The 11,901-nt window shown below is 40.7% G+C and overlaps 1 protein-coding gene across 1 annotated transcript in view; it reads right to left on the minus strand.

Annotated features, from left to right (window-relative positions):
* The window catches only part of LOC109914045 (palmitoyltransferase ZDHHC17-like), a 113,792-nt gene that overhangs the window by 60,666 nt on the left and 41,225 nt on the right, over positions 1 to 11,901 (minus strand). The window lies entirely within an intron of this gene.

Here is an 11,901-nt window from a genome sequence, read left to right on the forward strand (position 1 = left end):
GTTCCATATTCTAACCATTCCAGGCAGAGAAGTTTCTCCTGAATTCCTCACTGGAATTAACAGCAAACTTATATTTGTGTAAACTGAGCTGGTACTCCGCTCGCACCAGACACAGTAGGTTAAGGTCTGTTATCAGAAATTTGGCAGATGGACAACGATTTCGTAAAATGTGTGGTCAGAATTTTGCTGAAATGGAGACACACTGCAAAATGCTGCAGTGGAGAATGGACCTGAGTGTCCTTGCACGTTATCTTTTTGTAAAAGATGAAGGCATTGGATACAGCAAATGCAACTGGTTTTACAGTTTCCCAGCCACTATACTGACAACTTGTGCTCCAGAACTAGCCATCGCCCAGGTCAAAATAAAAGCAAATTACTCCAAATGTTGGATATCTAAAATAAAAGCAAGAACTATTAGAGAATCCCACCAGATCCGACAACATCTGTGGAGACAGAAACAGAGGTGAGGTCGAGTTCAGATATGACTTTTTTTTGGGATGCGATTAGTCAAGCTGTTTCACAGTAGCTATAATCCTAATAATTTGGAAAATTGCCTATTTATTCCTTGTCCACAAAATGCAAGACAAAAGCAAACGAGGCAAATCAGTCCACCTTCATCAAGTCACCAAATGGTCCTGATTCATCAATAACCTGCTCATAACATTCAGTTTGTGTCACCCGATTCTTGACGATATACCATCAAGATAGGGTCAACCTTGGTTCAACCAAAAGTGTAGGAGGGCATGCCAGGAGCAAGACCAGGCATACCTAAAAAATGAAGTGTCAACCTGCTGAAGCTACAACACAGGACGACTTTCATGCCAAACAGTGCAAGCAGCAAATGATTCAGAATTAGGCAATTCCACAACCAATGGATCAGATCTAAGTTCTGCAATCCTGCTACATTCAGTTTTAAATGCTGACGAACAACTCATTGTATTTGGAGACTCCACAAATATTCCGATCCGCAACAACTGGAGAGGGAAGCACATCAGTGCAAGAGAAAGACTAAAGCATTTGCTACCTTCTCCAGCCATTTCAGCTTTCTACAGAGATCCCAGCATCACGGATATCTACCACAGAATCACGACAGCGTAGAAGGAAGCCATTCAACTCATTATGCCTGCACTGGCTCTTCAAACAAGCACCATTACCTAGCACTAATTTCCTGCTTTTTCCCACACCCTTGCACATCATTGATATTCAAATAATTACCCAATGCTTTCTTAAATGCCTTAATTGAACCTGCCTCCAACGCATTTCACGATAGAGTATCCCGTACTCTAACTACTCGTTTTGTGAAGATTTTTTTTTCCACACATTGCTCTTGCTTCATTTGCACACGGCTTTAAAACTACATCCTCTTCTTCGTGTTCCTGTGAGTGAGATCAGCTTCTCGCTTTCAACTCTATCCAGCCCATGCGTGTTTTAGAAACATCTATCACATTTCATCTCAGCCTTCTCCACTCCAAGGAGAACAATCTTAATTAACGATGGCATTGGTGCAATTGTTGGAGGTGGCCTTGGTTCATGTGGCCAGGAAGAATCAGTTTGGGTGGACTGGAGAAAAAGTAGTCGAAAGACGTTACTAGTGGGAATGATCTACAGAACCCATAATACTAACACAAAATAGGAGGAAGTACACACAAAGAAATATTGAACACCCAAGTAAAGGGACAGCAATAATCCTTAGCAATTTTAATCTGAAAGTAAACTGGAAAAATCATGTTGCTAATAGAAATCTCGATGGAGTATTCACAGAATGCTTTCAAGATAGCTCTTTGCTAACAGCAAGACATTTTGGAACTGACTGGAAAGCAGGAACAAAAACAAAGTTGCTGGAAAAGCTCAGCAGGTCTGGCAGCATCTGTGGAGGAGAAAACAGAGTTAACGTTTCGGGTCCGGTGACCCTTCCTCAGAATGGAAAGCAGGCTTGCTAGACTTGCCAATGTGAAATATGACAGGATTAACCGATGAGCTCAGAATTAAGGAATCCCTAAGTAGCAGTGATTTTAATATGAATGTAAGGGGCCCTCTTGTGGCACAGTGGTCATGCCCCTACCCCTAAACCCAGAGACCCAGGTTCAATTACCACGTACTCCAGGGGTGTGTAACAACATAAAAACCAAAAGAACTACGGATGTTGTATATCAGAAACAAAAACAGAAATTGCTGGAAAAGCTCAGCAGGTCTGGCAGTATCTGTGGAGAGAAATCAGAGTTAGTGTTTTAGGTTGAGTGACCCTTCTGCAGAACCAGTTCCGAGGTTCTGTTGGTTGTTTTCCAACAATTTCTGTTTTTGTGTGTGTGTAATAACATCTCTGAACAGTTTGATTTGAAAAATAGGTAAAATAAAAGAAAATGTATAATGTGAACATATTTTACATAATACCACTAAGACTAGATTTAAGACTAGTATTTTAATGTTAAACAAGGAAATGCAAGTAAAATGGGGTGAACTGGGATAATAGGTTAGGGAATAGATCAATGAAGAAGCAGTGGTAGACAATTAAAGGGATATTTCAGAATACACATAAGAAATGTATTCTTACTACAAAGAAAATTAAGGTAGGTCACAACATCTATGGTCAACTAATTATGTAAAGCTTCAAACATATAATAGCACAATTATAGGTAGGACAGATGATCAAAGAGATATACAGAACAGCAGAGAATGACGAAAAACCTTAATCAGGAGAAAGAAATTAGAATTTGCGAAGTTAGCTGGAAAAGTAATAAGGCATCGAGTTTCTGCAGGTATTGACAAAGGAAAAGAGTAAGTAAAGCAAATGTTGGTCTTCTAGACAGTGAGAATGGGGTGCTAATTATAGATAATAAGGAGATGGTGGATGAAATTAACAAATATTTGTCTCAGTCTTCACTGTAGAGATACAGAAATATTCCAGTAAATCAGGAAGAGGAAGGGAGAGAGAAACTTGGTAAAATTATAGTCACCAGGGAAGTAGTAATGAGCAAACAGATGGAGTTGCAGGTTGATAAGACACTGGGTCATGATATTCTTCACCCCAGGTTCTAAAGAGATTTCTTTTGAGATAGATCATGTGTTAGTGTTAACATTCTGAAATTCACTAGATCCTGAAAGGTTCCATTAGACTCAAATATCAATTTTGTTACGAATGCTGCATTTATTCAGATAAACAGTCTTAAGCTTTGACTTTTTAACAATAATTACTTATTCTGGTTATAATTCTGGGAGGCAATGGCCGAGTGGTATTATCACTAGACTATTAATCCAGAAACTCAGGTAATATTTTGGGACCTGGGTTCAAGTCCCGTCACGGCATTTTGTAGAATTTGAATTCGATAATAACCGGAATTAAGAATCTAACGATGACAATGAAACTATTGTCGATTGTCAAGAAAGACCCATCTGGTTCACTAATATGCTTCAGGGGAGGAAATCTGCCATTCTCATGTGGTCTGGCCCACATGCGACTCCAGATGCACAGCAATGTGGTTGACTCTCCTCTGCCCTCTGAAATGACCTAGCAAGCTCTTCAGTTCAAAGGCAACTAGGGATGGGCAATAAATGCTGGCCTGACAGCGACACCCACGTCCCACGAGTGAATTAAAAAACACAAACATTCTGCTGTGCTCTGCTGCTTATATTTTCTCTCTTCTAGCCACACTTTGATTATTGCTAACCTGTTCACTACCTACGCCTTTATACTCTCATTTCCTTTTGTTTTTCATAAACTTTAGTTGAGACCCCTAGTATTTAGGTTAAACCCCAATTTACAACTCCAGTCACATGATTCACTGGAACACTAGCCTTAGTAAGGTTCAAAAGAAGCCCAGCAAACAGCTCTCTCTTTCTCTGGTACTGGTGCTCTGCCCATGATCAGAATACATTTATCCCACACCAATACCTGAGCCATATATTTACCTCTCGTTTTATTTGTCTTACATCAATGTGTATTTGGCTCAGGTAGTAATAGTGAGATTCTTATCTTTGTGGTTATGATAGAATGCTTCATTAAGATGGAGAGTGACATTAGTGATGCTGAGGTTAGGGCTCTGAATCTAAGTGAAGCAAACTATGCTGGTATGAGGTGCAAGCTATGATAAATTGGCAAACATTGTTTAAAGGGATGATGGTGATCGGCAACAGCAAACATTGAAAGACTCCATAGAGAAATTGGAACAACTATTCCTGTCTGGCACAAATTATAAAATGGGAAAGGTGGCTCGACCATGGCTAACAAGGGAAATTAGAGATAGAAACCAAAGGAACTGCGGATGCTGTACATCAGGAACAAAGAAAGAAGTTGCTGGAAAAGCTCAGCAGGTCTGGCAACATTTGTGAAGAAAAAATCAGAGTTAATGTTTCAGATCTGGTGACCTTTCCTCAGAACAATTAGAGACAGTACTGGATTGAAGGAAAGGATATATAAACTGATCAAAAAAACAAGCAGGCCTGAGGACTCGGAGCAGTTAAGATTTCAGCAAAGGAGGACACAGGGATCAGTTAAGAGAGGGAAAATAAAGAATGAGAATAATCTTGTGGGGAACATATAAACTGGTTGCAAAACATTCCAGAGGTATTTGAAAAGAAAAAGACAAGTGAAGAAAAATGTAGATCTCTTGCACTAAGAAGCAGGGGAAGTTATAAAGAGTACAAAGCAATGGCAGACCTATTAAAGATGACATAAAGCCCGTGAGGTGCCAGGCAAGCTGTGCAGAGGATGCAGAGATGCTTCAACGTAATTTGAACATGTTGAGCGAGTGGACAATGACAGATGAAGTAGAATGTGGTTAAGTAAGAGGTTCGGTAGCAAGACAGATTATTATCTGAATGGTGATACACTGGAAAAAAGGGAACCTGCATTGAAACCTGGGTATCCTTTACACCAGTCACTGAAATTAAGTATGCGGGAGCAGCAACAGCGAACAAGGTAAATAGTATGTTGGTCTTCAGAGCAAAAGGATTCAAGTGCAGGAGCAAGAAAGTCTAGCGGCAATTTTAGAAGGTTTTTGTGAGACAACACCTGTTACATTGTGCACAGTTTTGGTCTCATTATCTGAGAAAGCACACTTTCGGAAGGGAGTACATTGCAACTTTATCCGACTAATTCCTGGTGTGGTTGAACTGGATGTATGAAAACAGATGGAATCTGTTAGAATTATTTCACTGGAATTGAGAAGAATGAGGGGGTATTGGCCAAGTGGTGTTATCACTAGACAATTAATCCAGAGACCCAAGTAATATTCTGGGGATAATGCAGTGTGCAGCTGGAGGAACACAGCAGGCCAGGCAACATCTGAGGAGCAGCAAAGTTGATGTTTCATGTCAAGACCCTTCATCAGAAGCCAGTTTCAAACCCTGCCATGGCAGTTTGTGGAATCTGAATGCACTTAAAAAAAACAGACTGAAGTACCTAATGACAATCGCAATGCCACTGCCAATTGTTGGAAAAATCCATCTGGTTCACTAATATCCTTACCCAGTCTAGCCTACATGTGACTCCAGACCCACAGCAATGTGGTTAATCCTAACCTGGCCTCTGAGCAATCAGGGATAGGAAATAAATGCTGGCCTGGCCAGCAACACCCACAACTTGTGAACAATTTTTTTAAAAAATCTCACAGAAACCTATAACATTCTAACTGAACAAGACAATAACACAGAAATGGTAACACATCAACTTCAACTCTTCCCCTCCCATGCAGGTTCCTCTCAGTCCAGAAGAGCTGTAATATTATTGCAGACTAAACAGGATTGGAAACTCAATATTAAAAGGATATTTGGCATCAGTAAAAACAATAGAAACGGTAAAGAATCCATGGGTGAGAGCTGTCTATAATTCTACTGTTATCTCACTGTAATACAATATATGTATCCGGAAATAACAGAGGTGTATAAGAGGGCACTAAAATTGTCATGGTGCTTTAAATCTGGATTGATTTGATGGGAATCAGATGGGAAAGATGAATCTGCAGATTGAATCATGGATTGTTTCTCAGAGTAATACATTACAGAATGTACTTGGGAACAGCTATTTCAGATCTAGTAATTTGCAATGAGGTTGGATTGATGAGAAATTTTGTAGATAAGGGTCCTCTAACAGGTAGCAATCACCGACCTAATAGAATTTCAAATTCAGTTTGAGGGAGATCAAATTGGACTTCAAACCAGTGAACTCAAGAAAGAGAAACTGCAGAGGCAGGAAGAAAGTCACCCCAAGCTGGGAAAATAGACAAAGAGAAAGGTCAGTAGATAAGCAGTGGCAGACATTTAAACACATATTTCATAACACCCAGTAAAATCTATTTCAGTCAAAAGGAAGGACTTGATGGGAAGGATGAATGACCTGTGATTAAAAAAGACAGTCAAGCAGAGCATCCAATCAAAAATTAAGTCCTGCAAAGTGTTGAAAATTAGTCGTAAACCAGAGGATTGGAATTTTTTTTTTTAGGAACCAGGAACGGATGATTAAACACAACTAATAAAAAGGAAGAAAACCCATTGTGGAAGTAAGTTGACAAGAAATATAAAATACAAAAACAGCGAGAGAATCTGCAGATATGTAAAAACAAAGAGAGTAGCTAAAGGCAGTGTGAGATCCTTGGAGCAAGTGACTAGGAACGTTATTATCAGGAACTGGGAAATGGCAGATACTTTAAAATAATATTTTGCATCAGTCTTCATGGTTGAGAATATTATAAATATCCCAAAGGTAACAGATAAGCACTGTGTTAATGGAAGGAAAGGTCATGCTACAGTTTCTATCATGAAGGACCAAGCATTTGACAAAAGGGACTAAAGGAAGTCATGTTACCAGGACCCAATGACCGTCATCAAAGGGCTTTAAATGAAGTGGCTTCAGAAATTGCTTTTCCAGAAAGCATTTAATGAGGTGCCACATAAAAAGCTATTGCATAAAACAGGAGTTCTGGGTACTGGGCATAATGTATTAGCAAGGTTTGAGGGCTGGTTAACACACAGAAGGCAGTCAGGATTAACGTAACTTTTTCAATTTGGAAAAATGTAACTCGTGGAGTACCATAAAGATCAGTCCAAGGGCCTCAATTACGTGCCTTCCATATTAATCACTTGGAAGAAGGGACAAGTGAAATGTATTTAAAGTTGCTTCTCATAAAAACATAGGTGGGAAGGCATGATGAGGACAGAAGGAATTTGTAAGGTGATATCAATATGTTGACTTGATTGGATAAAAATTTGGCAGATGAAGTTCAATGTAAGAAATTAGGAGGTCAAACATTTTGTTAGGAAGAATCGCAAGGCAAATTATTGTTTCAATGGAAAGAGACTCAAAAAAATGCAGAACACGGGGATCTGGGTGTTATTGTGCAGGAACCAAAAGATTAATATTCGGGTGCAACAGGCAATGAAGGTGGCAAATATATTGGCTTTTATTGCAAGAAGGTCAGCATTTATAAATAAGGAAGTCTTGTTACAACTGTACAGGGTGTCGGTGAGGCCACACCTGGAGTACAGTTTTGGTCCCTGTTTTTACAAAAGGATACACTGGCATTGGAGGCAGTTCAAAAGAGATTCTCTAGACTGATTCCTGGGATGGCGAAGGGGTGGTGTTTGACTTATCAAGGACAACTAGACAGGCCTTTATTCATATTGAAATATACAAGATCCTGAAAGGTGCTTGACAGGGCAAATGTTGAGAAGGTACTGAAATTCTGTGATTTAGGCCAGCATTCCGTAGCTTTCTTAATGTGGATATTCTGAAAGGGTACGGTGGTCCATTTTGGTACTAATGACATGGGCAGGAAGACAGATGAGGTCCTGCAAAGCAAATGGAGTGAATAAGATAGGAAGTTGAAAAGCAGGACCTCCAGCGTTGTAATCTCAGGATTACTCCTGTGCCACTTGCCAGTGAGGTCAGAAATAGGAATACAGTTGGACGAGGGGCAAAAAAGCTGGTGTTGGAGGGAAGGCTTCAGATATCTGGATCATTGAAACCTCTTCCAGGGCAGGAGGGATCTGGACAAGAAGGATAGATTGCACCAAAACTGGAGGAGCACCAATATCCTTGCAGGGAGGTTTGCTAGTGCCATTAGAGGGGATTTAAACTTGTGTAGCAGAGGGTGGGAACAAGAGCTGTAAGTCCAAATGTGGATTGTTTGAGGAGAAGGTCAAAGTTAAATTGTGAGTCTTGATTAAGGAAGAACAGGCATGGACAGTTTAACAAAAACAATGGGACTGACTGTCAGAAATGTATAACTGGTAAGGCAGCTGAGGTTAGACCTGCACTAGTACATGAAACAACCACATTGCAGCCATAACAGAAAGTTGGTTGAGAGAAAGGCAGGATTGGCAGCTCAATGTTCAAGGGTTTAAGATGTTCCAGGCATGATAGACAGGGATGGATAAGTTGCATTACTGATTAAGGAAATTGTCACAACTGCACTAAAAGAGGACTTTTTTTTAAAAATTCATTCCAGGATGTGGGCATCACTGGCTAGGCCAGCATTTACTGCCCATCTGTAATTGCCCTGAGGGCAGATTAGAGTCAACCACATTGCTGTAGGTCTGGAGTCACATGTAGGCCCGACCAGGTAAGGATGGCAGTTTCCCTCCCTAAAGGACATTGGTGAGCCAGATGGGTGTTTCCAACAATTGGCAATGGATTCATGGTCATCATTAAGGTCTTAATTCCATTCATTTATTGAATTCAAATTCCACTATCTGCCATGGCAAGATTTGAACCCAAGTCCCCAGAACATTACCTGGATCAACAATCCAGCAATAATACTCCAAAGCCATTGCCTCCCAACATCTTGGAGGGCTCATCCAGCAAGGCCATAAGGGTCAAATTCAGGAATAAGAAAGGTCCAATACTATGATCGAGTTATACAAGAGGCCTCCCAATAGCCAGCAGGAGACAAAGGAACAGATATGGAAGCAGACCATGAAAAGACACCAGAATTGTTACAGTGGGTGATTTTAATTTTGTCGACATTGACTGGGACTCCATTAGTGCCAGGGGCTTATATGGGACAGTATTTGTTTGGTGCATCCAGGACGGTGTCCTGAAGCAATACACAGTCCATCTAGGGAAGAGGTCATATTAGACTTTGTATCAGGAATGAGCCTGACCAGGTGATCAGATTTTTAGTGGGGCAGCGGTTTGAGAACAGTGATTGTAATTCCATAAATTTTAAGGTAGTTACAGATAAGGGTAAGACTGGTCCTTGAAGTAAGGCTAATTACAATACTATTAGTGTCAGGCAGGAACTGGGGAAATTAGATCGTGAACAGCTATTTGAAGGTAAATCCACAAATGATACGTGGGAGTCTTTTAAAGAACAGTTGATCAGAGTTCAGGACCAGGATGTTCCTGTGAGGATGTAAGATAAGGATGGCAAGGTTCGGAAACCCTGGATAACAAGTGACTTGAAAATTTAGTCCAAAAGAAAAGGGAAGCACATATAAGGCCCAGGCAACTGAAATCAGACATGCCCCTTAAGGAATATAAGGAAAGAAGAAAATGACTTAAATAAGGAATTTGGAGGGCTAAAAACTTCCATGAAATGTCCTTTAATGCAAGTAGGATTGAGGAGAATCCAAAAGCATTTTATATGTATATTAGGAGCAAGAGAGGTAGCTAGGGAAAGGATAGGTCCACTCAAAGACAAAGGAAGGAATTAATGAATGAAGTCAGAGGAAGTGGGTGAGGTCTTTAATGAGTACTGAGCATCGGTATTCACCAAGAAGAACATGAATGATGGTAAGATTAGGGAAGGATATGTTGATATTAAGGAGGAGGTGGTGTTGGGTGTCTTGAAAAACATTGAGTAGTTCAGTCCCCAGGGCCTGATGGGACCTATCTCAGGATACTGAAGGAGGCAAGTTATGAGATTGCGGAGGCCTTGACAGAGATCTCAGCATCCTCTTCAGCTACTGGCGAGGTCTCGGAACACAGGAAATTAGGCAATTGTGTTCCTTTGTTCAAGAAGGACAACAGGAATATCGAGAAAATTATAGGCCAGTGAGCGTTACATCAGTGGTTAGGGAAATTACTGAAGATGATTTTTAGGGATGGGATTTATTCTCATTTGGCAAAGAATAGACTCATTAGGGATAGTCAGCGTACCTTTATGCAGGGGAGTCTTGTCTCACAGACTTGATTGAGTTTTTTTGAGGAAGTGACAGAGATGACTGACAAGGGTAGGGTGTTGAATGCTGTTGACATGGGCTTTATTAAAGTATCTGACAAGATTCCTCATGGTAGGCTAGTCCAAAAGATTAAGTCACACAGGATCCATGATAAGTTACTAAGTGCTCATAAAAGACAGAGGGTAATTGTGGATGGACGTTTTTCTGACTGAATGTCAGTGACCATTAGTGTTCTGTAATGATTAATACATATGAATGATTTGGAATAAAATGTACTGGTCTGATGAGCAAATTTGCAGATGACATGAAAATGGGTGGAGTTGTGGACAGTGAGGAAAGTTAACAAAGGATACAGCCGGACAGTGATCAGTTGGAATGTTGGGCAGAGAAATGGCAAAAGGAGTTTAATCCAGACAAGTGTGAGGCGATGCATTTTGGGAAGTCAAATGCAAGAGGAAAGTATACTGTAAATGGCAGGAAGCATTTAGAAGTACTGATATACAGAGAGATCTTGGGGTGCAAGTCCATAGCTCCCTCACAGTGGCAATACAAGTGGATAAGGTGGTAAAGAAGGCACAAAGGCATGGTCAGGGCACTGAACATAAAAGTTGGCAAGTCATGTTGCTGATGTATAAAACTCTAGCTAGGCAACATTTGGAGTATTGCACACAGTTCTGGTCACCACGCTACAGGATTGACAAAAGAGGCTGACCAGGATGATTTGATTTGATTTGATTTATTGTTGTCACATGTACCCAAGTACAGTGGAAAGATTTGTTTTGAGTGCAGTACAGGAAGATTGAACAGAGTGAAGAATACAAAGTTACAGCTGCAAAGAAGGTGCACAAAAAGCAAAATCAACATTAGATTTGAAGCTTAAGAGGTCCATTTGAGAGTCTAATAACAGCAGGGAAGAAGCTGTTCTTGAACCTACTGGTAAGTGTGCTTAAGCTTTTATATCTTCTGCCTGATGGAAGAGGTTAGAAGAGATTATAACTGGGGTGGGAGGGGTCTTCGATGATGTTGCCTGCCTTTCCGAGGCATCAAGTATAGATGGAGTCAGTGGATGGAAGGGTGACTTGCGTGAAGGTCTGGGCTGTGTTGACAACTTTCTGTAGTTTCTTACGATCTTAGGCAGATCAGTTGCCATACCAAGCTGTGATGCATCCAGATAGAATGCTTTCTATGGTGCATCTATAAAAGTTGGTGAGAGCCCTTATGGACATGCCGCATTTCCTTAGCCTCGAGGAAGAAGAGATATTGTTGTGCCTTCTTGACCATCGCACCAACATGGGTGGTCCAGGACAAATTACAGGTGATCATCACTCCTAGGAACTTAACGTTGTCAACCATCTCCACCGGAGCTCCAGTAATGCAGATGGGATGTTGCCTCCTCCTCGCTTCCTGAAATCCATGATCAGCTCTTTAGTTTTGCTAGCACTGAGTGACAGATTGTTATCTATCTCTTTCTTATATTTCCACCTCAACATAGTAGGTCAGATTTCAAACAATGGCGGTGTTGTCAGCAAACTTGTGGATGGAGTTTGGACAGAATTTAGTCATACAATCATCACTGTACAGGAAGTACAGTAAGGAGTTGAGGACACATCCATGTGTTGCCACCCAGGTTGATAGGATTGTTAAGAATGCGTACGGTGTGTTAGGTTTTATTGGTAGAGGGATTGAGTTTCAGAGCCATGAGGTCATTTTGCAGCTGTACAAAACTCTGGTGCGGCCACACTTGGAGTATTGCGTACTGTTCTGGTCACCGCATTATAGGAAGGA

The sequence above is a fragment of the Rhincodon typus genome, chromosome 18, assembly GCF_021869965.1.
Source record: "Rhincodon typus isolate 14 chromosome 18, sRhiTyp1.1, whole genome shotgun sequence".
Taxonomy (NCBI): Eukaryota; Metazoa; Chordata; class Chondrichthyes; order Orectolobiformes; family Rhincodontidae; genus Rhincodon; species Rhincodon typus.